Source organism: Dermacentor albipictus, chromosome 4, assembly GCF_038994185.2.
Source record: "Dermacentor albipictus isolate Rhodes 1998 colony chromosome 4, USDA_Dalb.pri_finalv2, whole genome shotgun sequence".
Taxonomy (NCBI): Eukaryota; Metazoa; Arthropoda; class Arachnida; order Ixodida; family Ixodidae; genus Dermacentor; species Dermacentor albipictus.
The window spans coordinates 88,642,656-88,669,324 of NC_091824.1; the positions used below are offsets into that span (position 1 = coordinate 88,642,656).

The following is a 26,669-nucleotide window of genomic DNA, read 5'->3' on the forward strand; positions in this document are numbered from 1 at the left end:
GAATATCAGGAAAGAAATAATTCTACCTCGAGCAGCAGTAATTGTTCTTGCTCCAATATTGCGTGCTTCGGGGACTCGAGGTGCATAATTTATGTGGATTTCGTGTCACCACTAATTACCGAAATTGGCGTCAGAACTTAGGCATTTGGCTCAAGGAACGCTGTAGATGTTTTGTCAACAACAGAGTTGACACGCTCGGTGGTCTCTGATCGTGAATGTTAAAATAAAAAGCATTGATATACCATACATTAGTAACTCAAGCAGGCTAGGTGAATATTTGTCCCTGCCCTCTTTCAAAGGGGTTGCCACTAAATCATCATCATCATGCACACCTCTAAACGTTTGTAATATTGATAAGGAGAAGGCTTTCTTTGCAACTTTGCCATCCGTAAAATTACGCGAAGGCAGCGAAGAATCAGTACTCGTGTTCGTAAGATTTACTGTTTGTACGAACGTACAGAAGTGCGCTGCCTCTACGAAAAGATTGAATGGTTGACGTAGGTAGGCAGGAGAGCAATATGAAGCAGATGATAGACAGTTATTCTTTGCTTCCTTTTAAGGAACGGTATCTTAATTAAGAACGGCAACAACCTAGCAGAAATACTGGGACTGTATATACGCTAGTGTGGAATGTATACCACGTTGAAGAAAAGTCACTTCGCTGCCATGTAGTCTGTTATGTTGGCAGAAGGAGTACGGTAATCGTGAAATTTGGTTAAACAAAGTATGTCTGCTTATTTTGTAATGTCGTAATTTTATTTAATAGCCGCTTTCTTAAAGCACGATTTTTTTAGCTTTAGAGGCACATGGAATGGTTCGAAGGGACAAATGTGAAAAGTTTACACGTGGTGTAGCTTGCAAACAAGTCATAAGAAACTCACCATTGATGCTTATTAATTAATTACATAATATTTACTAATATAATAATAATTATTCATATATACTAGGCAATCCCGGGGTAAGGGGGTACAACACGCCACCTATTGAAACGTGTATTAATTGGCGTCCTTTCACACACTATGAAACGTGCTTTTTGTTTGTTTTTCTTTTTTTGTTCGTAATGTTTTATCCCTATACAACCTCTCATGCTTTCTTGTAGTGCCTTTAATACACGCTCCGTAAAGTGATATGTTCTTTACATTCACCCTTGATGTTGGCTGACACATTAGGCGTTACTGCCAGGCTTATTAATCGGCAGTACTTACGCTTAGATGTGCGATGCTCATGCCTCTTTGAATAACGCGTTATGTTCCCTTTGCATAAACGCTGCAACTTTGTACGTAGACAAAGGTGCAAATCTGCGAACGTATATGCGGAAAATATAGCCATAGAGTCAACGAAACAATCGGCAACTGAAGCGTAACGTTGGGGTCAGACGTTGCGCTGTGCAATACAACTATGCCGTGCTTGACCTGTTCCAAATGTTAAAGGTGTCCTACGTGCTTTGTTATCTGGCAGCTGATCCACACCCTCAGCGATGTGTGTTGAATAGTTTCACAACAGTTGCAAATGCTGTCTTGTAACTACGTGCAGCATCTGATTAGAAGAAACCCTGCTGCGAAGCATGTATAAGAGCAATAATGGCGTTCATGGAATGTCGGAAGTGAATTCTCCTTTTGTACACTTTATGCACGCGGCAAAGAACCGCCGGGGGCACTAGTTGCGAGCAATCGCTTATCGGCACCGTTGCCAGGCAATGCTCGGCCTGCGCCTCATTAATGAAGGCACCGCCATTATCCTAATTACTCGTCATTTGTCGCAATTACAGAACGCTTTCGTACAAGGACTCATTAAAAAGCGAGAACCTTTCATTCACCTGCTTTGATGCGACTCTACTCAAGAGGACGTCCGCTCCATTAGGCTCGAACATCGGTTCGACAGCGCTAGAAAATGCGCCGGAATCTGCGTGTGACACGCTTCCAATGCCCGGCTTACATTGAGTGCCTGTACATGATGGCGCTTTCATGGGCGTTAGGGAGTACCTATGTGTGGAAGACTATTTACGCACGTTTATACGTGCCTTCTTGCTTTTCTGCATGCCGGTTGGCTCGTGCCGTAGAAACGCATCGTCACGTTAGCGCAATTTCTGCTGCTGGTGCTCTCGCCTGACATAAAATTGGCGGCTGTTGTTGCTTGTCAAGCGATGACGTTCGGCCATGTACACGAGACACGCTTAGGCTTGTGTAAGTACATTCACCGACGGAGACAAACAAGTGGACACAAACAAGAGCTTAATTGCGTCCACTTGCTTGTTGTCAGTGCGCTTGCATAATGCTCGTTATGTTAGCGTTGTGTTTTGACTTCATTCAGGATATAGAAGAGCCAAGAAATTATCAGGGTTATTTGGAATGTAACTGGGCTTAGCGATGTTGGGAAAGCTGGTGAAGCATGTATAAAGGGCTGCAAGTCTAATGTGGCAGTGGCTTCCAACAAAAGAGATTATGGGGCAGAATTTAAAGCTATAGGAACATAGGGGATAACACTAAACAATTTTGAAGGATTAAGTGAAAAGTTGCAGCTGGTATAATGAAGGCATATGAGAGCAATACGTTTAATAAGTACGTGGACCAACATCCATTCATGATTACGAATTGGATATTTCTTATGTCGACTTTGAATTGACTATGAGAAACGGCAGAAGTAAGTGTACTGTAGTCATGGGCGATTTAAGTGACAAAGTTTGGAATAGGGAGAACACAAAACAAGCGAGAGAAGGTTTACACTGCAAGGGCTATGTGTTTAAGGGTTTTAGAGCGAAGTGCTCTACTTGAGGTTTATAGTACTATTTAGCGCACTGCATGGGCCATACCGCTTACACCTGGACTGTTCTCGTCTGCATATCTTTCATTACCGTATTTTTTTTACTATGAGTCGCGGATATTTTTTTTAACATTTTCTTCGTTGCGTTTTTACAATGGTGACTTATATGCGCGAAAATGCATGCACGCTGCCACGACCTATATGAGCCTCTGTTTTTCCGAGCTCATCTTCGTACAGAAGCAATGCACGCGACGTACCTACAACGTCTCTAAATGTGATTCAAAAACCGACAATGGTGACTCTGCGACGCTGCTGGTCGAAGCAGCTGAACTTTTTGACTGCGTCGAGGCCTTCGATGGATTCGAGTGAAGTGCCATAAATGTTGGTTTTTGGCGCCTAATAAGTGTGTTACTTGAAGTTAATTTTGCCAAGAAATTGGGGTTCGTGAATCTTTTATTTACGGAAATTCATTCGCACTGTTCGTTTGTGTCTGGTTTTTAGTGGCTCGTCCTCTGCGCTATTCGTTGCTATTCGAATCATGCACCAACAAGCATAAAAAGCTACTCTGTGGAAATTTGCGGAATGGGTAACGCTACGGTGCGGAAAATTTCGGAAATAGGTAAGTACGCAATTATGCGACTTCTGTACAAGCGTACATTATCGCGTTTCACGATGCAGACGGAGGTAATCTAGGCGTGTGTTCTACACCAGTGAAGCATCTATACATTTCTTTTCTTCAGAACCCGCGATCTACTTCTCACTGCTTGCAGTGATTTGTGCTTGTATTTCTCCGGCTCTACAACAGCGGTACCTTCGCAGCTCAGCTGCGCGCCTCCAACAACGGACTATCGTCTCGACCTTCCATTCACACTGCAAGAGCTACGTGTAGCGATATCTCAATCAAGACACTCCTGCACCTTCTAGCGACTGAAGAGCTTCTGCCTTTAATCTCTCTTGGGCATTGAGACCTGCGCCTGCACAATGGAAAACAAGTAAGATCGCGGCATTATTGAAACGAAGCAAGTCACCCCAGGATATGCTCTCCTGCTGACTGGTGGTGCTTGGCAGTTTTATAAGAAAAACCATGGAACGCATGGTTTTTTCTTACGACTGTTGCGTTTCTTGATTTTGTTACCAAGGACATCCAGAGACGAAGCTGAGGACGACACTACAGGAGACGACAACGCTGGCTGATGTCACACGGACTGTCTCGCATCTTTTATGCCAGTGAATGCTTTGGAAATACCCTGGAAATATATTCAAACCTATCTTCTCTCCGTAACAATATGAAGGGTGCATTTGACAATTTCCTACATGATGCAGTTTTAATGGCCCTTGAAGAATACGGCATTGGTGGCCGTCTGGATCAGTGGATAGCTATGTCCAAGAGAGAACGATATTTATGAAAACTCCAGACGGTGATACAAGGAACCATCCCGTCTATCCTGAGGTGCCTCGGGGAAGTGTACTTCGTCCAAGCTTACCTAATTTTGCTCTGGTTGGACTCGTCAAAGAACTCGTAAGCACTGTCTCGGTCTCTGTGTACGCAGATGACACCTGCATGTGGACCGCGAGCTTAACGCGTTTGCAATAAAAATGAAACTACAGCGTGCAGTGTCAATAACGTCAACATGCCTATATAATTGTGAACTACAGCTCCCACCGACAAAGGGCATAGCCATATAATTTACATGGAAGTTAATGGCATGCTACTTCGTTATGATTGATGGGAAGTATATACCTTCGATAACCTACTACAAGTTTCTCAGACTCACCATCGACCGTGACTTATCTTGGTCGAAGCCCATATCTGCTTTAAGAAAAAAGCTCTCAAGTCATTCGACGTACGTCTGGAAGAAACGCACAGAAACGCATATAGTCCCCTGCTTTACGACCGCGTGGCTCTGCTTGCTGAGGCGCCTCAATCCGAGCGTGCCATCGTGTGCAATGGATTCCTAGCCATTGTGGAATAGCTGGAAATGCGTAGGTTGACGTGGCTGCGAAAATGGCACACACTGAAGAGAAAATTATAAAACTTCATTTTGCCGGGTATGGCATCAACGTCTTGCTTCATAACTGCGTCAAAAGGATGAGGGAACAAACGCGAACATCGGCAACAGCGGCTCGATAGACTTGACGCTCGTTTGCGATTTCGGCTTGCACATCGGATGTGAATAGGCCAGGAAACACTCATTCGTCAAATACGACTCGGTTGTAGCGTACACTCGCCGATACCTTCATTAGACTGGACGAGCACGGGACCTGACTGTAGCGTCAGCTACACCCTGGAGATAATATATCATATACTTTGCGTGTTCCTTCAACATGCGGCCGAGCGAAGGACACTTGAGTTTAGTGTTGACTCTTTGGACTTTCGCTCCTTTTCGGAAGAAAAGATTCTAGGCGCGTGGAGAAGAGTTGACCATGCCCAACACACCATAAGATAACTCTTGAACTTTATGTGTGAGACTGGCTTTAGACGGCCGTCTCCGGGACATGTGAAAGCAGGTCTTTTGAGACATGAAAGCAGTATGAAATGCGCTTGCGCAATAACGTTCTGAAAAGACAAGATTAATCCTGCGCGTAGTGTGTCTAAAGCGCACATCCGCGTACTGGACAACGTGTATGTAGTAGCTGATTGTACCATATGATTATCCCGTGCCACCTACTTCTCCTTGTGTCTCCCATTTCACTTACCCCAATGAGGAGTAGCAGTCTAGGGACACGCTCTCCAAGCCGACGTCTCCTCCTTTACCTTCTTTAAAATAAGCTTCTCCTGCTTATTCGAAACCCGCGAATTGTGGGGAAGCGACTTACACATAGGGGTGATTTATAGTGCAGAAATTATTGTATAAGGCGTGTCAATTTATCTCATTCACTCTAGAAAGAGCAGACGAGGTAAGCTGGGAGAAAGGACACGATGGCGAATAGTGAGTGCCTTCCTCTGGAAAAGGAGTTACATAAAGAAGGGTCACACTGGGAAACATGCAACAAAACAAATTTAATACTTTGTACAAACCCATTATTGTACAGCGTATAGAGGTATGAAGGAAGGCAAAGGGGCAGTGACCACAAGTTAGACATGGCTAGGCTTGTTTCCAATCTAATTAAGCCAAGGGAAAAATTTCAGTTAGAATGAAACCAACTGGGTACCAGTCGAGAGAAAAGTGGAGAAATCGTGTCTAGGGCTGGCGAACTATTATCGGCCTTTAAAATAGAAGGCTAAGGACAGTATTTAAGCGTAGAATATGACTTCGTTGTAACAAATTACACAGGTCGCAACTTAAGTCGAACAAGAGGCACTGAGGCAAGAAGCCAGTAACCTCTCCCTAGCACCAATGGACCTCATAAAAAAAAAAATCACCGGCGATAACGATGCTGCCCAATGAGAAATTTGAGTGCAGCCCTGTACGTGTATACATTTCCCGATATATTGGCTGGCGCCGACAAACCGCCGCCTGCAGCACGTTCCAAACGGAGCGAAGTGGGGCGCGACTGCCTCGCCAATCTGGAGATCGCGACAGCCAGCGATTGGGTGACGCGTGGGCGCGATTCACAGCAGCCGTCGCCAACAGACTTCCCAGACGACGCGCGCTACTGTGGCGCCATCTCCTAGCCGCCATCGCTGAAATACGCTTTTCTTCTCACCATTTCGCCGTACCCTCCTTCACCGCTTTCCGTCTCATGGTTCCGGTACAACTTCCTCCTCCGCTTTCCTCCTCGTGTGTTTTATCACCCGCTGCGATCCGCGTTGGCTTTCATATTCCGCTGTGCTCGTTAGCTCAAATTTTGAAAGCCGAAAGACAGACGAAACTGGCTCGATTATCAGATAGAAAATAAGTCAAAATTAGATTATATCTGAAGCTGTAGCATTGTAAAGGTTGAGGAAGCATCAAAGAATAGGGAAGCACGAAATGAGCAAGGAAGAAGCTTGGTTTTAGTAGAAAATAAATCGCATTCAGTGATTAAGAAGGAGCTATTGTGAATGATATGAATGACATAATAAGGACAGCAGAAACATTTTATACTTAACATATGCAGGACCTTGAACAGCCTTGCAATCATGATTACACGTAGTGTCATAGAGGAAACGTTATTCATGCGTTTAACTCTGCATAAAGTTAGAAGAGCTTTGAAAAATATATAAGGAGGAAAAGTTGCAGGAGCGAATGAAACAACGCTCGATATAATAAAAGATAGTAAAGATATTCTACTCAAAAAGATTGCTGCCCTTTGCAGGCAACACCTCATGACTTCAAGTGCACTAAGCACTTTTGATATTGGCAAAATAATATTACCCAATCAGAAAGCAGCCGTTATAGAATAAAAATTATTGCCTTATTAGACTGCTTTAATTATTGTACGAAATAATGACGCGAGATAAGCTGGTGATAAGGTGTGAGAGTTTGCAGCTGCCCGCCACCCTGCGTTCTGGGGGAAATTACTACGAAGATACTTCGGCCCATACGAGGTGGCGCGCCACCGTAGCAATGTAAAATACGAGGTCGTGCCCCAAAGTGTTGATTCTCGCTTGAGCCGACGACGTCGCCGTCCCAAAGTTACGCATGTACTACGGATAAAGACGTACTACGCCCGCGAGGGAAGTGCGCCCTTCGAGCCCTTCGCTTTCCTGCGCAGGGTTGTGGTAACTCTAGGCTTTCTGTGACGAACTTTGCCATTAGAGCTGTCCCATCAGTTTAGCCTAATCATCTGCACCAGCTGACTGGGATGGTCGCTTTTGAGAGGGGACAAATGACACGATGTAGGCTGTCACCCGTGGCCGCCGGCCACTTGAACGACAACGACAACGTGCGTAGTGGCACACGCGCACTACAAGTGTCAGCCGTTATTAAGATAAGGCCGTTTTGCCAAGGCTTCGCTTGTTACCTTCGTGACAATATTTGCAAAGGGATGTGGATTCTCATCAGGATAACATTTCACTTCCGTAAAACACGTCAACAGTGTTGCTTTAATAAGGGATGTTTAAGAAGGAATCATATCTGTGTCATTGTTCATGCAAAAGAAAGATTGGCGGAATGTAACGAACACCTATACATGGATATCATTAGCTGTATCATTATGGAAAAAGCCAAGACAAAATGTCTTAGGCCACAAGCGAAGCAAGAACTTGAACTTGGACCTCCACTTCTGTTCTTCCGTGTTGGGACAGTGAACGCCTTATCATTCTCAAAACAATGTCCTGAACGAGATCACGAACAGTTATCAACCCGATTTCTACGTTTGCTGGCTACGATCGCAAGCACTGAGCCAGAAGATTACCTTTTGATGCCTACGCTTTTGAACAGGAAACTGCTGGCTACAGTCCACGTCTATTCTTTAAGCTCACCCGCCACCTTATATATCAAACACTATCCTTTCTTATTGTGCATATGACGATCATTAAATCGCGGGAGACCTTGTCGCGCGGAAAAGCCAAGGCGGGTTTCTCGGTTACGAACTGTGGCTTTCTCAGAGGAGCATAAATTCTGCCTGTTTACTTTGGACGCAGACGCGTCATTTTGGCTTCTGGCGACCTCCCATGCTTGTATAGACTTTTGAGCGCAATTGCGCTGAAAGCTGCTCACTTGCTATATTGGAGCGCTCATTGTCCTCTATCATATCGATGAGGAGACCCACGAAGTAGCTTGGGCGGCTGCCCGAGGCAGACACTCATCGATGACCCAGGTCACGTATATGTAGCTTGCCTAATTATGTTTCTATTGCCAAACAGCATCCTGACTGACTCCTCACGCCGAATGTTTTGTTTGCGAGACGAGCTGTGTCTCCGTGCGTCGATGCGGATGAAGCATTGGAAGTAACATCCAGCGGAGAGAATAACAGACCGATGCCCCTTTCGTGGTCTCTCGCTATCTGCCGCTTGGCGTCAGTCCTCATCACTAAAATATTCTCACAACCGTAACATTGCTTCATGTACATATATTGTAGTAGTATCCTTTATTTTACGTAAGGCTATGAAGCAGAATGATGGAAACTATGGTCTACGATACTCAAGCACTTAACTTATATAACACATACATACATGTTCAATATTGCCATTTATACATGTAGAATGTCGTTGTACTTCTGCGTAGCTAAATATTCCAGCGGAAATGATGTCACATTTCAAAGAGTGATTATCTTGATTTTTTACCTCGTCGGAGAACATAATAAATAAATTACTTCGCTCCCCTGTTTTACTGATTCTGTCCTCGTTTTTCCTCAATGTACCTCTTTAATGCATTGCATAATCATTCTAAATATGCACTATCTTGATATAACTAGGTGCACGGCAAACTCATTGCTTCACAATTTTGGGAGCAACAGCTTAAGAGCAAAGACAAATGATGGACGCATGCATGAACAGGCAATATCTTTTTTTACTACTCCAAGTGATTTATTATATCTCCGCAGGTGTCGGAGCTCCCGGCGAGGTAATATCTCATGACGAAGAAAACCTTAGAAAGTGAGATTAATCGCTGTCGCTTCTCAGGTGATTATGGTAGGCGATTGTCCGCTCAGTGTTGAAATTAGCGTCCCATAGTGAAGCACTTCTTAAAACTTTACAGCTTGTTTTGGTACGTTCTTCAAATTTTTCGGGAACCCGTCCTCAGATTCCGGTGCAACCAATGATTAATGGCCATGTAAGCACTGAATTCTCCAAGCTCATTTGCTTATTTTATGTAAGCAGTCCACCCAGAAAAAAAAATACAATGCTTGATTTACCGAGGAATGCATGGGCAGCGTTTGTAAAACGAGCGCCGGACATACCAAATCTTCTTTTTTTCATGGAGCAATGTATTGTTTCATGTGCTAACGTTTTCCCGACTTTTAATTAATTTCTGATCATGTTGCAAACCGTTGAGAACAAGTTGTACTCCAAACTAAAACGGAAGCTAAAGTAAATTAATGATTGTCAGACTTCATAGATGAGAGATGGCGACTGGCGGCTGACGTACTCTCCGTATAGAGAACAGACTGTTTTGCATCCCACCGACACTGGCACTTTAAACTCCATAGTGAATAAGATAAGTGGGTTATATGTGTCGAAAAAGGTGCTCGCTCAGAATTTTGCGACGTCAATCCACTGCATTGTGACTTCACTACTCTGTGTATGTCTTAGTGGATGTTTAAGAGCACAAAGGCAAGCAAAACAAATTGTCGGTCACAGAAAACGGTGGTCTGCTCCAGGCCAGCGTCAGTTACTTCTCGCTCGTGGAAGCGGCAGCACATGTGTCGGGTGAGCTCCTGCACAGCAATTCGCACTGCGGTGAAAACGGTTTAAATCATGAATCCGGGACCTCATATAAACGAGCCGTAATGCTAACGCATTTATCTCACATTTAGCGCTTAATCACCAATGAAACGTTTGATGGAGATTATACCATAAGTAGAGAAGAATTTAATGTTGACCTGAATGAGGAGCTGTACAGGCTCGGCAAGTTGCATTGGCAATTTTTTTTTCAATTGCGGAAAAACAGTTCCATATGCGGAATGAATGTTATGCGCTGCGGCCATCTGATTATTGTTGAAGCAACAGCTTGAAACAGCGCGGCACAGCAAAGGAACCACAAACCAGACCGCTGGGCCACATACCGCATCTTTTATTGTGCGACGTGCGAGCCTCAAATGCAAGGAAAGCTCATTTCCTTTACCCAGGGGGCCATCAACGCCAGTATACGATTGCGTTCGTGTGCAGGTAGATGGATGTTGGGAGGGTCGTCACTGGTAAGATGAATGGCTCCTCTCTGTTGACCGTGCTCTAGCTTTCGAACACTGTATCAAGGACGATAATACAACGAGGCCCGGGAATTGGTTATCTTGGTCAGAACACATATGCCTTCATGCTGTCCTTTTGGTCGACTGGTTATTTCGCCTTTTGGACTGTTGTGATCGTGATAATGATGATCCGCGGTTATGGCACGTACCCTCGTAAGCAACAGTTCAAATCTGGGGCGGCAACAGATAGCTTTGAAGAATTTCTTAATAGAGGAACAGAAACGCACACCCAAAAACAAAAGAAAAGACGGGAAAAAGAACGAGAATATTACGTGACAGAGTGATCAGATTAAACAAAACACAATTATGAGACATATATTATTGAAGAGTAAATAAAATAGCGCATTCATAGAAAAACTAAACACTCTATTACAGTGAAATAAAAGATGAGCAGGTAAAAACAGTAAACCAACAAATACAATTCCATCGTAATCAATCATCTAGTGCTTGTTCTTCTCTTTCGTCGCTTAATTGCTTTTGTCGCTGGTCTTCAATCTGCCAAGCCATTTTCTTTATAAAAACAGAGTGAGCGTATCGAAGTCTTCATTCTGGGACACAAATGAGCGCTTTATGATTGATGCGAAAGCATCAAATAGCCCATTGATCGAAAAAGCAGCCGTCAGTAACAGCGAAACGGCACCTAAATTCCCACCGACTGCGACGCCAGGATGAGTGCGCGCCTCGGCCGAGCAGATCTTCTGAAAGGGGGCAGCTGTTGCCGCACTTGAGCGCCAGGTGTTGCGTCAGGGGAGAGGGCATCGCCGTGACGTCACGTCACCCTCGCTCTCGAAGGCCTTTGTTATCCGTGGGATTTTTTGCCTGTGCAACCACTCGCCCTGCGTTCTACTTCTCCTCGGTAACCGCAATAAGGAAATTTATAAAAAACAGAATAAATTCGCTAGGAAAAACGTTGGCGATAGCGAGTTTCGAATTAACAACACCGCGCTCAGAAGCCGAGTGTCTTACCAACTGGCCTAAACCAGCGCCTCCTCCAAGCGTTTCAACGGGCTCACTCGCCCGCGAGGAGTTTATAACTCGAACGATCTGTCAGTGGCCTTGGACTAAATATTTATGCTTTCGCCTACACACCTGGTAAGAAGTGCTTAGATGAGCTCAGATTTTTTTTACTATATTTCTTGTTTGTTTCTGAAGGAGCGCTGAATACTATTACGTCTGCTTATAGAAAAGGATTGTCTTATTCTTTTGCAGAATTTTAGAGTGGAGGCCGAAGGAGTGTAGAGGAGTAAGGTGGCGCATGTTTTGTTGTACCACTGCAGGCATTACACTCGCTCCAAAGAGTGCCTATCCACACAGTATTCCACAAATAACAATATTTGGTGACAATTGAACCACCATGTAGATATTGAACAGGCGATGAACACGAGCATTAAAAGACGGCCACTATAGAATTCCAGAAAGTCGGGCCACCAACACCGTTACATTGATATTACTCGAATGTGAAATGCCATTATGATGCATATCGCGACGGCGAACATCCTATATAGGGCAAGCGAGAATCTCGTGTCAAGACATGCGCAGCCTAATATAGCTGAAACTGTATGAGAGCGAAAGTGAAGAAAAAAGAAGCTAGGAAGCTCGGCATCGATATCAATGTGTTGAACCCGACATCACAGAGAAGTATACTTGAAAGGTTAGCGAAGGATAGGCGAATCGTACATAAAACAGATGCGTCATCGTTGGTGCATCGCTGCATGACGCCTCTTCGGAGGCCCACTGAAAAATGGACCTGACTTAAGCTCCAGGGACGGCTCCCATGGCTGTCGGAAGATTTAGGGCCGAACCGAAATTGATTTGCGGCTCTGGTTTTCTTGACAGCAGGCATGCCTACGTAGGCTTGAAGGAGAAATGACCACATGGTGGATATTTATGAGACAAGAAGCGCTGTGTCAGTTCCCTGTCGGCTTCTGTAGGAAAGGCGGATTTTTTTGTGCGTGTGTCATTTTCTGATGCACAAAATTTTACGCTACAGAAGAAACAGCGACAATACAATATATTCTTCGTAAAGGTGTGCTAACCGCGGCTTCAGTTCAAAACTAAAGAAGAAAGTAAACTAATACCCTAACCCGTCATTCAGAGGCCGTCTAACACCACAGGCTGCTCGATAGGTAACAACTACACGTAAGCAATCTTTCTGCGTCGCCCTCGACAGTATGCACCTCTACCCGCCATCACGATGTATTTCACATTCCTCCAGAATTGTGCCCTACCACTAATATTTTGGAAGGCGTAGGTGTGTTTCCCGTGGCCTATTGTCATCAGATCCTGTAGCTATAAAATTTGAGCTGCTATATAAATGTGTCGCTGAGCAGCCTCACACACAAAGAGAGATTATAGTGCCTCTCAGTGGGGTTGTAGCTATGAAGCTGGAGCGTTTTAGCCCTCGGTGTAGTTTTTTTTTTGTTCACATCTTTCATATGGTTTCAAGATTTGCTTACGATTATCTAAAAACAAGACCTTGCTGCACCTCGTGTTACGCAAACTTCAATAACTTCATTTTTAAATTAACATATTGACATGAAATTCTGCACACTCATTTCTAATATAGAGATGTGTACAACAAAATATAACAAAAAATTGATAGAAATTTTGGATTTAGAGCTCACTTGGAAATAAATTTGGTCAAAATTGGCAATTTTTTTTTTTTGCTGTGCTCAGTTTCTTTATCATTAGTTTCTTAATATTTATGAAATTCTATCGAACTTTGTTCGTTGCACAGATCTCCCGCTTAGCTACGCCAATATCAAATCTTTACTCAATTTAGCGATTCATTAGTTACCTATCACTGGTGATGCGATTACACTTTTACCACATTCCATGAGAAAAATTACCTGCCAAAAATAAACTGAACCATTTTCTGCGCTTAAATATATGAGTAAGCTAGATAAAACATGCTTATTCAAGAAACAAAGAGTATTTAAATCCTGGATCCTGATTTTAAAAACTTTGTATATGTGTGTGCGTGTGCGGCCTGCCACCTTAAAACATAACCAGGTTGACCTTCCCCTACTGTACCGAGGACCGTGTAAGAAGTGTTAGTAGAGGGCTCAAGAATATTTTTGACCACGTGTGGCTCTTTAATTTGTAACCGAGTCTATGTACTCCGGTGTTCTCCATCTAAATGCGGCCAGTGTGGTTGGAAGTTGAAGCCGAGACCTTATATCAGCAGAAGAATTTTATAGGCACTGAAATAGCGGGGCAGGTAGTAGTGCTTGGTAATAAGCGCTATTTATAAAAATCAACATAAATAATAATAACTGATACAAGCGTAAACGTATGCAAAAAAATTACGAAACGGAAAGAATTTTATTACGTCTCACTGAAGTGTGAAAGTTAAAAAAAGAAGGCCGTGAACAAGCATTTGGTCGAAACCACTTTTAAAGTCATCCAGTTTAGGGGATCGGCTTCCAAAGTAGCATAGAGACCACCGAATGTAAGAGGACTACCAAGGAAAGAAAATGGAACGTTTAAAAAAAAGTAGTAGAGAACGCAGTGATGTTGTGAAGAATAGGCGTCTGTGCCTCGGATTTTCAGCAACATCGCCACTTCATTGTTTGTACGCATCATCCGCATATATCGTGGATGTTTTGGAGCTCCGGCACAAGGTCGATACGTGTTTACACACAGCAGTGCTAACTCATGTTTGCAGTAGAAAGAACGCGAGAAAGAGAGAGAACTTGAGCCTTATCCAACGAGGAAGTTGGCGCATTGTTTTGGCTGCCTCTCTTCTAAACTAGGTTTTTGCTTCCGGGGTTGTCTCCTTTTGGGGATGCTCGACATCGAGCTATTTCGTCTACATCTAAGAAAAGGTATGTTGCTTACACATATTGCAGAATTATCGCCGCTAAAAGTGGACATTCAGGATTAGTTTGCACCTAGACGCTCACGCTGCGAGTTGAGCGCCGTATGGATCTGACTCAATAGAAGCTTTAGAAGCCCACTTTCGCTTAACACACTTGCGTTCTTTCGCAACATGCGTTTATACTGGTGGTAATATTTTATGTCGCAGGTCGCGGGATGGAATCCCGGCCTCGGCGGCCGCATTTCGATGGGGGCGAAATGCGAAAACACCCGTGTGCTTAGATTTAGGTGCACGTTAAAGGACCCCTGGTGGTCGAAATTTGCGTAGACCTCCACTACGGTGTGCCTGATAATCAAAAAGTGGTTTTGGCACGTAAAACCCCATAATTTATTTTATGTCGCCGCGCTACCGACATCGTGCTCTAATTGTACTCGGGCACATGCACGGCCCACTCGTAGAGCGTTAGAAAATCTCCTGAGACACCCAGTGCATCTGGCTGCAAAAGCGATGAATTCAAGTGGACACACCACCACACCCCACTTAGTCTGCTCTGCCACACACAGGGCAAGTGGTAGCGTCGTCCGTACACACATTGTGGTTCCTGATAAGCAGCGGTGTGCATACCACGCCGTAGGGCATCCGCTAGTCGGAGTGGATCGGATGCTAGCCGTCAAGCTAAATCTACCTAATTCTTTTTTGGGTGCTGATGAAGGCCAACGGTTTCCCTACGGTCTATGCGCATTATCCAGATGTCATGCCCGCATTGTCAATGGCGGCTCTACTTCATAAGATCCAAATACGCTTCTTTGCTAGGTGAGCGGCTAGCACCCACGCTAGCCCACGTCCACACTGGCACTGTCCCAGAGCCAGCATGCTACAATGTCACGCGCTTTCTCCTAGCATACCGAAATGGAGGGCCCCAGCGGCCGACCTGGGTCAAACGTCCTCTTCGTGGACAACACTTCTCCACCGTATACATATCAGCATGAGGGAAGATTTTCAGTCTTAGAGCGCTAATCACGACATAGGTTTTGAAAATAATGTTTTAAAAGCGAAGCTTCTTTTTTTCCACACCTTTCCGGGCTTTCGTGACCGTAGGTGCTGCGCGGCTGTTCTCTTTCCAAATTGGCCAACCAGTCACAGCGATTGACGCGCGCCATGCCACCACCGCGGGGTTCCTTGCACCACCACCAGGTGGCACTCCCCCCACACATCCGTAAAATTGAGTATGAAGAACGGCTGAGGAATATGGAGGAAAGTAAATGGGCTGGGAGAGTGTTCAGGTATCTGTACAGGCAAAACATTGATTCACAGTGGAGGAAAAGAACTAGGAAGCTTACCAGCAAGTACGCGGCCTGTGGGGTGGGCAACACAGCAACAAAGAAGGTCAAGCGGAAAGTCAGAGAGGCTGAATTAATCTCATGGGTAGCGGCAATGGAAAAGAAACCTGCCATGAGTAACTACTTAAGGGGAAAAAACGAAATTAGGAAAGAAACCATTTATGATAACTCAAAGGGAAGCTCATTACTTTTCGAAGCGAGATCGGGATGCCTTAGAACACGCACGTATAAAGCGAGATATAAGAAGGAAGAAGAAGCATGTGCTTGCTGCAGTAAAGCTAGGGAAACGACGGAGCATATTTTATTAGAATGTGAAGACATCTATCCAGCGGTCGATTTAGGCACCACTGGCCTCCTTGAAGCCCTTGGGTTCAGTGGGAGCAGTGGTAAAGCAAACAGGTCCGCAATAGACATCAGTAAGAGGCGATTGGAGGATTGGTGGAAGAAAAGTAGGGAAACGACAAAGGACGGAGACGTACAAAAGCACAGTTCGCAATAGGGTATCAGAAAATTTGGACGTGGTAGTTCATAGTGTGTTTTTTTTTTCTCATGGGTTAACCTAGGTAGGATATTAGGCAGCATAGTAGCAAGAGCTTGGTGGCGCAAGCCACCGCCCCGTTCCAAAGGGGACGCTCATAACATCCATCCATCCATCCATCCGCGGCAGCGGCGGCGGAGGCCGCGCGGGGAGAGAAAAATAAACCAGAATATTCTTCAGCCATTTCACTCTGTGAAGGTGGATGATCAACGAAGCACAGAGACAGCACAGATATCACCCAAAATTTTAAACAAAGGTACGAACCTTTTTATTGTCCTTGTCTGTGCGTGCATCGTGGTAATATAGGTATGCACAAACATTTACGTACAACCTCTGTTATTAAATGAGTCCGTCACGTAAGACAATGACTGGTTCATGCCCCCTGAAGCAATGGCTCATAACCTCCTGAACGCGGCCTCCCCGTACGGCAGAAGAGAAATGAAATTTTATGCTGGAATGATGAGCGGCAACGCAGCCAACTATAGAAGACGACGATGCTTGAGCCATTGCTGATGATGATAGTTTCAAAGCGAAAGCTTTGCTAACCGCGTCGAGCCGAGTTTCACCTTCGCCTGTAATTTGACCTTCATTTGACCGCAGCTGCGCCGTAGCCTTGGCAACGCACCCGACCGAGCTAAGCTGCCGCTACGGGCTTGACGCATACGCTCTGCGCAGCTGGGTCACCGCCTGAAACGTCACTCGCCGCGCGCCTGTCTAAGAAGTGCGCTGCAATCGCCTAGTTAGTGCGAGTTGGCCATGGATTAGAGAGAGGCCGGGCCATTTTCTCTGAGCGCTGCTCGGGAGCAGGAGGCTTTGAGCTGTCGTCGCCACGCGGCATCGGACCACCCAACGGATATCGTCCGGCGAGCTGCTTTACTGCAGAGGGTCCGGAATTCAGCAGGCGTTGCACTGTCGAGATCAATGTAGCGACCGCGTTTGCGCCCTCTCTGTTTGTGCTTCAATGACGCGCATGTTCGCGGCGTCTCTTTGTATGTTTAGCATTTGCGCTTTCTCTGTGGCCTAACAGGCATCGCACCGTCGAACATTGCGTGTCTACTCAAGCCTAATCACAGTCATGTCTAGCCACCGACCTATGCAGAGCCATCATGCCTGGCTTAACGATAATTGTATACCTAAGTATATTAATTACAACTAAATCAAATGCTAACAAGTGAAACCAAGACTTAACCAGGCTAAACCGAGTTTTCGCTTTGCATATCCAGGGTTAGCTGAGCTAAGCGGCAGCCAATATTTTGCAGAACGGAGTCAGCTGTGGAAGAAGACGACGACGACGAAGGCGTGAGCAGTGGCACTAGCGTGTTTGCGCGGTTGGCACCGAGAATTTTTTAACAGTCCTTTATGAAAAAGTTCTACAATACTTTTTTTCAATAACATCTGTTCTTACTCTTGTGCCTGGGACATCGCTGGGTGGAACGTGTGACAAGGGTAATTCAAGGATGCGTTGCAGGTCCCCGAGGCCACGTGGGTATATGCCATTGAGCTTGGACCCTTCCTGCAATATCGCTAGGATCGGCGCATATGATTTGTTATTGCCAACTCTCGGAAACATTTTTTCCCAGATGCTAGCCATATATAGCTTCGCTGTAAAAAAAAATAATGAACCATGCCACTCTATGAAGGTGAATGGCCAGCGAAGCTCTAACATCGTGGTGAGAAAACTTCCGGTAAAGACTATTGCATCACTTATTGTCACTTAGTAACGACGGTCACAATGCTTAGAGATCGCTATTATGTACATCGTTCGGCATACTCGCCACTGCAAACGCTGTCTTTGATAATGTCTAATCGATGCACGTACGCCGCTGGGTTGTCGATGGGGCCGGATCGGTGTGACGTCGCAAGCGACATCTCTGCAACGTGAAATGCCCAAACAACCATTTTTTAGGGCCGACACATCCACAATGAAGTCACCAAAACAACTAAAGGGGTAATGTAATCCCATGTAACCCACGCAAAGTGAGTAGCCATGAACCTTACAGGGCTATGAGCCATCGTTATGCCTGCTTGCTTACGGGGTATGAGCCACTGATGATGACAGTTTTCGATATGCCGTTCTCTATATTGTATGCGTAATTAGAAAGAATGCAAGCACTGTTCACTTGACTTTGCTGAGTGCTTGTAGCCTCTGTCTTACGGGGCTATCTGTCATTTAATCTTCGCTTGCTGCTTACGGAGGCACGACTGCTTACGGGAATATGAGCCAATGATGATGTTTATATTTGTTGGCGGAGAAGAAAATGTACAGAACCCTAGTAATACACAGCTTCGCTGCGAAACAGCGGAGTATGGGCGCGACGTCAGTGCCACTTGGTTCCTTGGACCACCAATAGACGGCGCTCGCCTCCGTGCATCTGCGGCAGTGGCGGCTACCGCCCTGCGGGGAGAAGAAAACAAAAGAACAATAAAAACGCCAGCATGCCCCGCGATCTACGCCGCGTGTGTGTTTCCTTTACAAGACATTGCATTAGCCTATCAACAAAGCCTCAATAAAGCCTTCGGTGCCACTTAGTGCGGACATACAATAAACACACCAGTGTTTCGACGCTTTATTCACTCCCACAAAGATTCGCTTTATGTAGACTCCAACTTGTTGGATCTGCAGCTTTTTTTTTCTCTCTCTCCTTCTTCTCATCACTCAAGTGAACTTGAGTGATGAGAAGTGCGATGCTAAACCTTCAGTGCAATGCTAAACCTTGCTATCGTTTTCAATGCCTCGCTTTCGAGCGAAACTGCCAATGTTCTTTCCCAGGTGTCTTTGCGCTGTCTCACTTTAAGTGCATAAGCGCTTTTTTTGTATTACCTTCAGCGAGTTTACTCCTTTCCAATGTAACACTTACGATGTTACAATCACTTGGGTCATAGGTTTTCAACCTCTGCAATAAAACGATGAAATATATTGCGTTCTTTCATTGGAACTGTGTGTATTTCATATATACCCAAAAGCCGACCATAAAGGGTGTTCCACGTAAGGTGAGCGAAACATTAAAAATATGAAAATGCCCCGTAGCTAGGCCAAAACAAGGTAATTTTGTTTGCCGTCGCTTGGAGATTCTCAGATAATTTTTTTTCCTTCCGCCTAATTAGATAATTATTCGAATTGATTCATCAACTCAAATATTATAGTTACGTTAAAAAGTGTCGATGAGAAAATTGTAGAACAGTATTAAACACTCCCGCTAAGCTTTACGCTGCGCAATACACACAACATAAGTATTTTTCTGAGCGTGAAAGGAGCCTACAAATGCACGCAAAATTGCCGCGTGACTAGCCGCACGAGGCACTTTGCTTATATTCGCGGGCTTCTTTCACGCTCGGAAAAACACTTTCATGTCGCACGTATCGAGCAACAGAAAGCTTTATCGGAAGTTCACACAAGTTACTTCATTAGGCATTACGACAAAAATAAGCTGAGTATCTCCAAGCGACGGCAAGCAACTTTACCTTGGTTTTGTGCATCTACTTGGCATTTGGATATTTTTAATGTTTGGCTCAAGTTACATGCGACACCTTGCATATAAACAGGTTCTTGCGCGTCTGAAAGCGTTTCATCTGGCCAGAATTACGTCTTTTGACGCAGCCACCGAGATCCTTGCCGCTACAATGCGTTGTTGAGAAGTTTTTTCCCCAAAAATGCAGGGAAGAGATTGATAGGACTAAATCCGTAAAAGGCCGTAAAAGGTAGATCCATCAGCGTACCATGTAGATATAAATGTTTTAGAGAAGAGAGAAGAGATTACGAAAATGTAGGCAAACCGCTCGAACGAAAAGCGCGTATATCATTGTGGGATTAGCTCAAGTGGGCTAGGTGACCATTTCTCACCACCCGTTTCAAATGGTAGGACAGCAACACCTCAACGTCATCACAATCCCTGAACTAGCGGAATTTCACTGAGGACTGAAGCAAGGCTGTCCTCGGCCTGCATTGTCGTTCAGGCTTTATTAAGCATAGAAAGGCGACTGGAAGACAGCTACATTGGTAATGCACAATGATTGCAGCACAATATGGTTGGTGGTTCTATGTTGATGTATGTGGACAACATGGTGCTACTAGCGGACAATGTGAGGAATTCGCGGACACTTGCAAGTATGTGTGGTAAGGCAGCGACAAATCTAAGTCTTAAGTTTAGCATGTCGCAATGATGTGGTGTCAATTCAACAGCAAGTCGTATTCATAGTCAAGCAATGTAAATACGAGAGTGTATACATAAATGAAGAAAAGACCTATTCAAGTAACTGCCAAGATAATCTAAATATGGGGGGAAGTGGAAGACAGAATTAGTGAAACATGCAGTACATTGGGGTTACAATAATTATGAGATGGTACGACCATTTGGAGTAGGAGTAAGACTGCCAGCGTTAGAGTTGGGAAATGGGAGTATGTGGCTAAAATCAAACAGCTTGACGAGGTTGGAAATCAGCCAAAAATCGACAGGCGTGATGAGTGTGGGGGCTGACGATAAAACCAAAAATGAGGCAGGGCAGAGTGTCATGGGTTGGGACCTGTTTTTAAGTCAGAAAAGCGCAGAGCAAAATTCCTTTTGGAGAAAGACAAAGATGCATGGATGACAACTAAATGGGTGATTGAGGCGCACAAATATCTGACGTCAAAAGCGTGGACACGGAATGGAAGAAGAGGTTTAGAAAAATTTGCAAAAAAGTATAGGGAAATTGAAATGTGAATAGACAACAAGTCATCAAAAAGAAAGCGAGAAGGGCAAAGGCAGTAAATTCTGTGCAGATGAAATAGATCATGGAGATTTATAAGTATGGCAGAAAAGAAATTAGAACGGAAAATCTGCACGATAACACAAAGGGCAGTGCCTCGCTATATGAGGCCCGATGTGCCTGCTTAAGGAACAAAACATTGCGGAGCAAATATTGGAGACAGCATTAGACATATTTTTGCTGCATAAAAACTCCGGTGACAACTCATCCCATCCTAATGTAGTGCGAAGCTATTCACCAAGTGAAACCCATAGATATCCTTCAGTTTCCAGAACTGCTGGCGTACAAAGCAGACGGGAGCTTCAGTCAGCAGTCAAAATAAGCAAGAAACGTTTAGAGCGTAGCTGTAAAAGAGTAGGAGGCAGATTGATCGGACCAGAAGTTACAGGCGTAGGTGACTGTACAAGGTATTTACAGAAGTTGTAAGAAAAAGAGAAAAGGTTAACGAGTGATAGGCGAATTTCTAGATTGACAAGCAAGTATAGTTTACATGACGAATATTTTATGAATATTTGATGAATATTTGATGAATATTTTTCGCTACCCCGTTTTAAGGGAATCGCGATAAATCGTCATCGTCATTATCGTCACGATCATCTGCAGACATCTATGGAGTAATGATTTATAAGAGACAGGTGCTCATTGACTATATACCTCAGGGCTGAAACTCCGTGCTTTATAAGCAGGTTCGCTGGAGCCAGCTTATTCTGCCATGGAAGCAACGTTCAACAACGTGAAAAAGAAGTGCGAGCGATGTTTGCGCGCAGATGAGTTCGATTGCGGAAGTATTTCGTGGATGCGGGCGCTCCTCGCGAGACGGGCATGCTGGCCTCAGTTGAACAACGAAGCTTGCGAAAGACTGTGTGCGAGTCTGCTTGGCTAGGTGGGTGCGTGGGTGCGTGCATGCCCATCAAAAGTACTGTCATCTCCGTTCCTCTAATCGGACGGCAAATTGCAAGATTCTTGCTATTTAGGTTATATTTTTGAGCTTACGCAACTATGATCCACTACACGCAAGCTATGCATGATGCGCCAGAAAGGCGGATGCAGTGTGAACGGAATGCAATATATTTTTTTATATAAATTGAATGTAAAGACAACAGTGTGTGAAGAACAGCAATCACAACTCGCTATCGCCGACATTTTCCTTTCATTTTTTCTTCAGCTAGCTCAGTAGCACATGTCTAAGGCTGTTAGAGGAAGCTACTTCATGTGGAGCCTCGGTGCACGTTGCACAGACGTTTCTTATAGTGCGCATACACTTCCATTCTACAGTTAATTTTCTGAATCTAACACATAAACACTCGCGCCTTCTTTTGGGCCTTGTTTTGCACTATGGGACATCATAAACCCCAACTATAATCACCACTCGTCCTGTCGTGATCAACAACAGAATTTTCATTTCGTAGGAGAGTGTCACAGCGTGAATACCTTCAAAGTATTAGTTTGGCGTTCTTGCTAAATGCGAACAGATTTAGGAAATAAAATACGACACGTACGGTCCCTGTCTCAGACACGCAAACATGCTTTATACGACTTCAAGAACATACCCGGTTTTTCGGCAAACACTTCCTAAGGGTTTCGAGATTGCCTGTAGCAGATAGCTCAATTCTAGTCCATGAACTGGTCTACTCAAAGACGCGGATATCACTTACAGAAAAAATAGAAATGCGTAAGCATATATTTAACAAAAACTCACTAATTTGGTTTCTAACGAATTATCTTGCGGCACACGTTGCAATTTACAAATTCTAGCTGGGGAATTCACAAGGCACATCCACTTGGAACAAATTTAGAGGATGACACAGTTTCGAGATATTAATTCGCGAATTTTGCGGTGAAATTCTACTTTTTTGCTTCAATGCATAAAATGAAGCTTTGTTAAGAAATTAAGTTGAATGACCGGGAATTCTTACAGCAAGCTTGACGGCGCATACCTCGGAAATGGTGTCATCCACACAATTATATTCAAGGGCTGCGTCTCACCTTGCAGTCTCACCCACTAGGTTGTGCAAATTGCAATATGTGTCATGTTGTAATTATTTCAGAAGAAAATTTCGGAATTTCTCTTAACAAGTGGATATGCATTTCAATTTTTTGTGTGCACGTAATGTCCGCCTCATCGAGCAGACCTGCTCATGGACTAGAATCGTGCTGTCGGCCGCAGGTAATTTTTTTTAGGAAATCGAAAGTGTTGGTTGAAACACGCTGTATAACTTGAACAAAATATAAATTACGAACCCCCCTCTTGGCACAGAATCAATAATTAGTCTGCAAAGCTATGTAACTATAAATCATCGAACGGCGGCACAACTGCCGGCTATGTATGCGAGGTTAACCTCGCTTGCTGCAACATCACCACCACCACTACTTAAGTAATCGAAGTTGACATGTCACCATGTGCTTCGCTCTGATGTGTCGGAGAAGTTCATGGCCGGCATGGTACAGGCGTCGAGTGGACTGCTGCTGATATGCCGTAGGCGGCGAGACGACGTGGAAAGACCGAGCAGGAATGTGGGCCGCAAGGGAAGAGGCCGTTGTCGGTGCTCCACTCGACGCCCCGCAGACGTACACATGCTTTACACGATGAGCCGAAGGCTCGGGAGCACCAGGCACAGGCAGGAGCCCGGACCCATCGTCCGAAAGGCTGCTTCTTTCGTCGCTGCTTTCTTCTTTCGCATTCCTATATTACAATGGCGCTGCTCCCACGTTCAAGAAAACAGATAGGTGGGCTTGTTCGAGGTGCATAACTTGAAGCAAAGTGCGAAATAGCACGTGGGATAACAGAAGCGAACAAAGACACAGCGCTATAAAAATTTTTTATTCCACATGGTTACCCCACATATCACACGTGATATTTAGAAACTCAGATCAAGTGACTACGGAAATCATCGAGGCATTCTAATATCATTAGAAGCGATAACGATAGAAGCGATAAAGTAGCCCATCTATCTCAAAAAAAAAAGAAATCGTATTCCCATCGCGAAGCGGCCTATGGTGGATGATTTTGCCGAAAAGAAATCTATGTTGCGACGATGTCCTTTTCTGCCTGTTGTATTATGGTATATATATATATGGAGGGGGGGTGTAATCATGCGCAACGAAAGTTCAGTTGCTAGTAGCGCAGTGTCTTCGTTCCCTTCTGTTGTCCCCCCATGTGCTGTTTTGCGCTTTACCTCAAGTTAAGCTCCCACGTTCATCCCTTGTGCCACCAGGCTCTCTGGAGATTCTTCCTCTTGTTCGACTTCTTCGGGTGTCATTGCGCCATTGACTTCTTCTGCGCAAAGGCAGACATGAAGGGACACCTTCTATAGTTATCTACATGTAAGCGTACCAAAAAAAAGGTTATAATATAAAGGGTACAAAAAGCTATACGAGTTACGGGTAAACAAAGTAGGGGAAATTGCGTAACGTATATTTATATAATATCTTTCATTAAGTTTAATTCATTTTTGCACTCGAAGGCATCACAGAAAGGAATAGGTTGAACTAACAACGTATAGATGTGTTGACTTTGTTTACAAAATCATCTTGTGGAACTCTGTCTAGAAGTTTGCGTCATCCGGGATCGGGGCAACTATTGCAACGTTGAGATGCGCGCAGAAGGCAATATACGGCATGGAAAGCAAGTAAGGGTTGATGCAGGGTTCGTAAACCTCCGTGAGTTCGTTTAATGCCCTTCGGTTTGGAAAAAGAGAATCAGGGGCCCTTAAATCTCGTACAAACTAAATGTTCTCCTTCAAATCCTCGAAAACTGTGTTTGCGAGAGACTTTTCAACAATGAAAGTAAGAAAATCTCCAGAAGGCTGCCGGAGATGCAGTGTACGCAACGCCTTTTGGCTGAAAGCACCGCCTCGGGCAGTCCTCAGCAGTGCGGCACGACGAACCGAAGAGCCTCAGTAGTTCGGCAAACGATCCTTGATATTTTATTTTGAGACGGTTGCTCAGCGATGCAACGTGGTGTCTAGACAGCCACAAATGGCAGGCTTGTTTAGATAGAGAGAAAGGCAAAGGAAAGACAGGGAGGTTAACCAGAGATTGCTCTCATGGACCTAGACGAAGCCAGATGCTGCAACCAAGCCGTATCACTATTTGTCTTTAGCGTTTTGGTTCATACCACCGCCATCAAGGCTCGATTTCAAAGCCCTAGGTTTGTTAAATTCCTAGTTGAAAGTAAGATTCAGTCATTTGGCTTTTATGTCGCCAGTATATATTCGGCTGAAGCCGGACACCCCTATCATGCTAGAATTCGATTGACATAGTTGTATTAAAATAAGTGAGCCTTCAAAAGCCACTTGAAGAGCTCGAAGCGTGGACCCAAAAGTTGCTTAGCTGCAAGAAATTGCAGCCAGAAACAAGATTTCGAAATTTCCCAAGTGTGTGTAGGTGAATGTTTGTTTTTCTCTCCATGACTTCTGGCCTTTGGCATCCTTAAGATTCTATAAGTGTGCTTGAATCTGGAGTCCAATGGTCTGTACGAACACTCATGATGGTGGTCTACTTGAGCTTAGGAGAAATGAGTACAGTTGTACAGGTCAGCCAGTGTGTGGTGTTAATCACCTGTGGCTCATAAATTAGCCGACACAGCGCGAAGTATTTCGTAGCAAAACAGAGGTAGTTGGTGACCGAAGGCAAAAAAGGAAAAAAGGTTGTGTCCTTTAGTGGGCGTAAAATAGGCCTGTGGTGTTCCAACATCGGTGCTTTGTGGAAACTTGTGGGAAGTGGCAGGACGCGTGCGTGCCTTCTACCAACGTTTTTTTGAAGCAAAAGATAAGTGGAAGAAAGAATGGACAAAGATGAATAGCGGGAGACCCGCCTAAGCCTTCTTGCGCCTAAGTTTGGCGTGGGTCTTATAGAAGCGACCGTTATTTCGCACGCATGCGCGAAGAAACGGGAAACGTTATTTACAAGGGGTTGAAAGCATCATTGTTGCTTCCTCTCCCTACAACGCGTGAGATAAATAACCTGGTTATACGACGCTCCAGGGGCTAGTGTAGGGTTCAGCGTAATTGATCTGCTGTCCGCAGCATCGGTCCCATGCCGACGCGGGACGCATTTATTATCCTGTTGTTATACTTAGCTCCGCACCTCAGCAGCGTGCCCCATGCGACGGCGCCTGTTTCGGCAAGGACGTTACCTAGTTGCCAGGTTCCAGTTTGCTACACAGGTTCCCGCGCCCCCAACGCTGTTGAGGCAGTTTTTGAATAAACGGGCAAAAGTGGTGAAAGCCGTCACATGTTGGCAGCGTATTGATGAAGCCTCGTTAATTACATTTTACTGACATCGCCACCATGTGAATGGCATTTACCTTTTTTTTCTTTCGGCTGGCCCACGAGCGCAAGTGTAAACTTACTAGATGGCAGAACCTTCCACCAGTAACGATGCCGTCAAGTTCAAGTTAGGCTTTGCATTTTGTCTTCAAGGTAATATGTGTGAGCCTTTAAAACGATTATTTTTCAGGGTACAATAAACTATAAACTGTGTGGCTTATAGCATACAGCGATATGGACAAAACATTAGCAATGCCTACAGGCCCACTCATGTTCATCGTCACTGGAAGAAAAAAGAAGCCCAACTTCTATGTTAGGCCATTTCAGTTTGTTCAGCGCGGGTCCATCAGTGCTTCATTTCTACAGAAGAAGTCGATCGCATTTTGCCCCAAGGATTCGGCTCCCAGCATTATCTGCGT

The 26,669-nt window shown here is 44.7% G+C and overlaps 2 protein-coding genes across 2 annotated transcripts in view; both read left to right on the forward strand.

Moving 5' to 3' along the window:
• LOC135901186 (uncharacterized) overlaps positions 1–26,669 on the forward strand; it is a 790,538-nt gene that overhangs the window by 712,935 nt on the left and 50,934 nt on the right. The window lies entirely within an intron of this gene.
• The window catches only part of LOC135901154 (facilitated trehalose transporter Tret1-like), a 207,567-nt gene continuing 192,385 nt past the window's right edge, over positions 11,488–26,669 (forward strand). The window contains exons 1-2 of the mRNA XM_070537223.1: positions 11,488–11,628; positions 17,458–17,533. The gene's annotated coding sequence lies outside the window, so the exon portion shown is untranslated. The remainder of the gene's footprint in view (positions 11,629–17,457; positions 17,534–26,669) is intronic.